This window comes from Barbatula barbatula (assembly GCF_947034865.1).
Source record: "Barbatula barbatula genome assembly, chromosome: 21".
Classification (NCBI taxonomy): Eukaryota; Metazoa; Chordata; class Actinopteri; order Cypriniformes; family Nemacheilidae; genus Barbatula; species Barbatula barbatula.
The window spans coordinates 10,961,033-10,967,090 of record NC_136784.1 but is presented as its reverse complement, the minus strand read 5'-3'; positions in this window follow the sequence as shown (position 1 = coordinate 10,967,090).

The window sequence follows — 6,058 nt, the reverse complement described above, 5'->3', positions numbered from 1 at the left end:
GGGGCGGAGTCCGGCATGCAAATTTCATTCGCCAATTTTCATTGGCCTGTTCAAGTCAGTCAGAGAAGGTAGGTTCTCAAGTCAAACCCCATTCTGTCGACACAACGTCGAGAGACCGACAGAAAGGGAACAAACATTTAGAAACGGTACCACAAACATTCAGAAATGCTGATCCAATGAAAATTTGGAATGGTTTCATAATTGTATTATATACCAGGGAAATGCAAATACGATAAGAAGGATGAGTAAAACTGACAACAGAAATTTGTTTTTATGTGGCATCTTTGGTGGTACTTTTCCTACAGACCCTTTCTTCCAAAAATTGTCCCCACCGGAAGCTCTGTCTCGCATAATTGGAGCACTGCCAGCACCTCACTTCTGTCGGCTGAAGCGTCTCCTCCTTTCACCTCATGCCTCACAGAGAACTTGGGGTAAAGCATAAAAAATCATGACAGAATCTATTAAAGCCAGGCACAGTCTTGACCCAGGGCACAAAATAAATATTTGATTCTGATGGGTAAAGCAGGGCATGAGTTAATAGCTTGAATTATTTATTAAGCTCCTCTTTCATTTTTTTAAACTCCCCTCTTCATATAGCATATGTATTAGGAGCACATATTAAGTGTCTGAATGACCGCTGGTTACTTGTTGACTGACTTCTTTCTTTGTTTAAGGAAGACAGAAAGATGGAGAGAAAAGAAACCGTGTCATTGGAATTAAAGGTGTTTTTCTGTAGTCGAGCCACCACGCTCTCCATTGCTGGTTGAGACAGGATAAAAAGAGACCTGAATAGGTAAATACATGTAGTGCATTGGACTTGTCAACTTTAAATTCACTACATGGCCGCTTTGCAAACAGTACGGTAGGGAAATGGGAATAAAGGGGGTCTTGCGGACCACACTAATTGACATGCACAGTACAGTACGTCGCGTGGTAGATGCTGTGCTCACGATGCCTCATCGGAGCTGCCATTTATAATTTCAGCGCAGAAAACCAATGATCACAATTCATTTAGAAATGAATTTTAAAAGCCATTATTTCATTTAGTGCTGCAAATAGCTGACCGTATTCCCTCTCACCATGACGCACATCATGAAGTCATCAACAAGGCCTAATGAGGACTAATTGCTGCTTTGACATTTATAAGTTTTAATTTCTTGTTCACGATGACAGGAAACGTTAAATATTCACCATTACGGAAAAAAAGGAATGACAGTCTTCCTAAAGGGAGATTCATTCATGCTCATTGAATAAAAGCATGCTTAGGTTTCGTAAAAAAGTCCAAACTATATACATCTAAAATGTCAAAATAGTTAGATACATGTGTAAAATGAGATTGAAGACCTCAGAGAAACATGAAATTATAAAAAGTTTGGATTCAGAAATCTGTTGCTCAGCCGGCCCACCCAAGCTCACTCGCTGTAGCTAGAAATAGAAGTGACGGCAGAAATCCTGCTTTCAGAGCTGAAATGACTGAAATGATTTAGCTCTCGATTCCCGTTCAACAGATATTTCTGCACCACACGCATATTTTGGTTAGATTTCAATCTGCCATTGTTCTCATTAATGAGAATGTTTTATTTTAAGCAGAGAAAGCATTGGAGACATGACTCATCCGCTTCTAAGAGCAGAGCACAATAGCAGCTGAGTTTCCACGTGACACACAATGCATGTATTTTTGAGGACCAAGAAAGAATAGAGCTTGTACGGCATTTTCATCTTCATTACAGAAATTCAGCACTCAGGAATAATTGGAACAACTAAAATATCCAGAGAATTTAAAGGGAAAATGGGACACAATAACGATGCTTGCTCTGACCTGGTCTTATATGTCATAATGATTGAATGCTGCCTTATATTAAAGTATTTCAGTGTGCTTCTTTCAAAAGCCAGAGGAACAAAGTAAGTAAATTGGAAAACCAAGCTAGTTTTCACATGGGGTTGTAACTTACTCTGCTCTGTCTTACTAACTGCACAATCGAATGGCCAAAAGATGCTTGTTGTTTTCTTGCTTTTTTCATAATTGTATAATAGCTGCCAATGCAACAAAATCACACAGGCATACTGTATTCACTGTATAAATTGGATAAAGGTACATTTAAATGGTTGATCTGTGTTGTAAGAAAGAAAGTGCTTTTACTAAATGGCTAGTCGAGTGGTCACATGACCGATAGGTAAAGCAACCAATCACATTTTGTGCCGCGTCATGTTTAAAGATGTGGAAATGTTCCCGCAGGAACAGACTGGTGTACATTCACGAACGTGTCAAAAGATAACAGCAACAACGTTTATGAGTTTATGCCTTGAACTAGGCATAATAGAATTTAGCGTTTTGCCCTATGTGACGAATTCTTATTGCAACCGGTGTACACACGTCAGCTTACATCTTCGATCAAACAATTTTGTCAACCAATCAGATAACACCTTTGAACATGCTGAAGTGTTTCCAAAAGTGAACCTTATGCGTCATACGTTCAAGCCAATGGTCCGTGGAATGGTCTGAGGCTGAGACTAATAAATGGCAGGTCACTTGCTTAAGGTTTTACACGTTTGCCATAGTTTTCATATAATTTTTTTGCTAAAACAATGGTTTAATAGTTTTTTGTTACCGGATTTAATGGGAATTCGTATTTACTATATGCGGTAAATTTGCATTTGTATGAATTGTACGATATAAATCATATTAAAACATACAAATATATGAAAATGCAATACTGAAGCCCCACCTCTAAATCTAACGTCACTAACGTCATACTAAAACATACAAATAAGATTGTACGAATTCATTCAAATTAGCCACCTTATAAAATAAATTGATTGTTTAGCGATCATGGGAGCGCATGTTTGGATTCCTTAATCTGAACGACTTCATTTTAAAATAGGCAAAAGACGTAGCTAAAGTTTAATAAATTTTTCTGTAGCAAGGACTATTTACTGGGGTAATAAGTGTGACAACTAGCCCCAGCCTCGATGTTTAAAGGCTGTGAGACTATTACTATTGTGCATTGCTATTGTGTCTAACTGACTTATCACCCAGCTTCCACACAGAAGCCATTACTGTTCTGGCTGTACAGAGGGGCTGGGCCATGGCCATGGCCAATGATTATCAGAGAGCTCACGCTGGGCTTACATGCTCGGTTGCTTTAGACTGGAGATGGCTAATGAGGTTTGGCTGCACTGGCCATGTTGTCCATCATTACACATCATTACTGAGAACATCATCTATTTTTGAGACATGCTGATTTGCTCATCATCAACCAGATGCATGTCACGATAACCTTCTGTGTCTGGTTTGTGAAAAGAACAAGAAAACGCTCTGAACATATTAGATTTATGACTTATAAATAACACAGGTTGACAGAGGTCAAATGGCTGGTTCCTTAGTATGTGCAGAAAGTAAAGCGACACTTTGAGATGGCTATTAAAGCGCTGTCGGAAGATGAGGTGGATGTGAAGTGACACCTATTTGACTCTTAAAGCTGATAGAGGTCAGTGATAGGAGATGGCCCACGGGTATGAACTCCGAGCTGAAGATGAACCCGAGCAGGCGGGATGATGTTTTATTCAAACACTGTCATGGACGGACACCTCCTGCTTCTCATTTGCTCCCCTTGTGGCTCCCTTACGCTCCTGCATGTATTTCCTGACTGATGCAACCCTTGGGGGTTCAAGCAGAGATCTTAGTGACCTTGAGAGTTTAATGAGGAGAGATGGCGGGAGAGATGTCATTCTATTTCTGGCCTCCACTCTGAAGTTTTGCCGTGGCCTTTTCAACTTCTCCTAAATGGACCGAAACAGTTGTACTCGAACGCAAAAGGCACATTGTCCTCAGGGTCACATGCTGTTCTGCTCTGTTGACCTTTGGACAATATTGGTTGTCCTCTTGCTTCTGTTGCCTCCACAGAGGACCCAAAAATTCAAAGACAAACAAAGGTGATTACGTGTGGTGTTTCTCAGCTGGGAAGTAAAGCTGAAAGGGTCCCATGCTTTCCCCAATAACATTTTGAAACAGCTCCCGAAAGACACATTGACATCACATGCCTCCCTGTTGACACTTACTTAAGTTTGTGAGTCTGAGACAAAGCAACAATGAATTCAGGGACATAACTATCAAAGACATTGAGCTTAACATGGTTTCCTCTATATTGAGATTAATGGATCAAATAGTTCTTCAAAACACTTTAACATCTGGTTCCCCTTAAAGCTGCAACCTATTGTTTATTTTGGTAAGAAAATGCCAGAAATCACTTATTGAGTGAATGCGTATAGAGTAAGGCTTCTCAACTGTTTCCTTATCTTATCCTGGAAAAAAATATGGTAAAAATATATTCCAGAAAAATGTAAAATATTTTTTTAAAGTACAATTATGTCTGTCTTGTTATTTTTACACTCAATTTATGAAAAAAAAAAACATTTTATCCGCATTATAAAATTATGTGTAAGTTCTGTAAAAAAATTATTTCAGTTTTTTACAGTGTGAATTCACGATGGTCAAACAGTTTGATGTTGTTTAACTTGACTAAAAATAAGAATATAATGTAAATGTATTTAATGTTTCAAACAAAGATGGCAAAAGGATTGCAGCTTACATATGGATGTTAAAAAAGTATATTACTGTACATTCTTGCGTACATTGATAAAAGTGTAACCCCCTCTTTCACCAAAAATTCATAAAAGTGAATCTAAAACTGTAAAAATAAGCCTCACTCTTGAGCTGTGATGGCATATCTGACAGCTGGTGATACATTTTTTCTTCCTTCTCATGACATTTTTAGGTACCTCGACATTAGGTACCTGGCTGTCCCTCAGACACTCTGTGCACCTGAGCCGCACTCGATATATACCTTCTCAATTTACAGCAATCCTTCAAGTGGAACATACAGCGAGAGAAGACGCTGATAAACCTGACACAAACAGCATTAATTCTCTGAACCAATTTTCTGGAGTGATCTTTGAGATGTGAAGTTCAAAGGTCTATTTACTTAACCACTCAGGCAAAAGAACGCTGATGGGTTTTAACGTTGTGTGATGTTTTACTCATTTGAATGTAAATAAACACCCACACAGGCCTTCAAATATGCCCTCTCAACAAGAACTTCAAGAAGCCAAAAAAGAGGTTTTATTTTTTACCATATAAAGGTTAGTGCGCATGGTACCAGAGTGTTCTGCCCACAGATGTGTCTGAGCTCATTTGCAAGTCATGCTGAAGTTTGGTGTACTTCTCAAAGCAACGGTTTTCTTATGAGCGGAGAATGCCAGCATGTTTCAAAGACTTTCAAAGACTTGTGTTGCTTTTTCATTTTAAAGTGATTTCAAAGCTGTATGACTTAACACAAAAGGAGATATTCAGAAAAGAAAAATTAGCTTGCCCCATTCACTTGCATTGGTTATATGTCCATACATTACAAGCGAATGGGGTCCAGTGCTGTTCGATTACCAACTTTGTTCAAAATATCATATTTTGTTTTCTGTGGAAGAAAGTCCTTAAGGTTTGAAATGACAAGAGCGTGAACAAATTATGTCCGAATTTCCAATTTTAGGTGAACTGTACCTTTAACAGAAAAGAAATACGTATTAGTACCAGACATACATCACTTGTAGTTTATAATACCTCAAAGACTCATACAGTTACATAGGGATTTGTATTGTTAAATGTTCTATTTAAGATCAGGGCTTATAACAAAAGAATGTATTAACAGTAGCTGTAAATGTTTTTTTTTCCGTCATGTGAAAATTCATGAGCAGATGTCTGGGGAAGAAAGCTACTACATGAATGTTAGATCAGAATATATGTAAATATACAGTACCCTTTCTGGTCAAAAGTTTAGGATCATGTACTCATTGTTTTAATAATATTTTTCACACATTTTAGAATAACAGTAAACCTTTCACAACCATGTCATAACACAGTATTAACTGTGGGAATTATGTTATATTGTTTTTTTCCATCTTTGCTATACCCTTATGCATTAAATGGCCCAAGTAATCCATCTGCAAAATATTTTTTAAATAAACTAATAGTTTTCTAATAAAATAATATGTTGGCACAAATACTGTG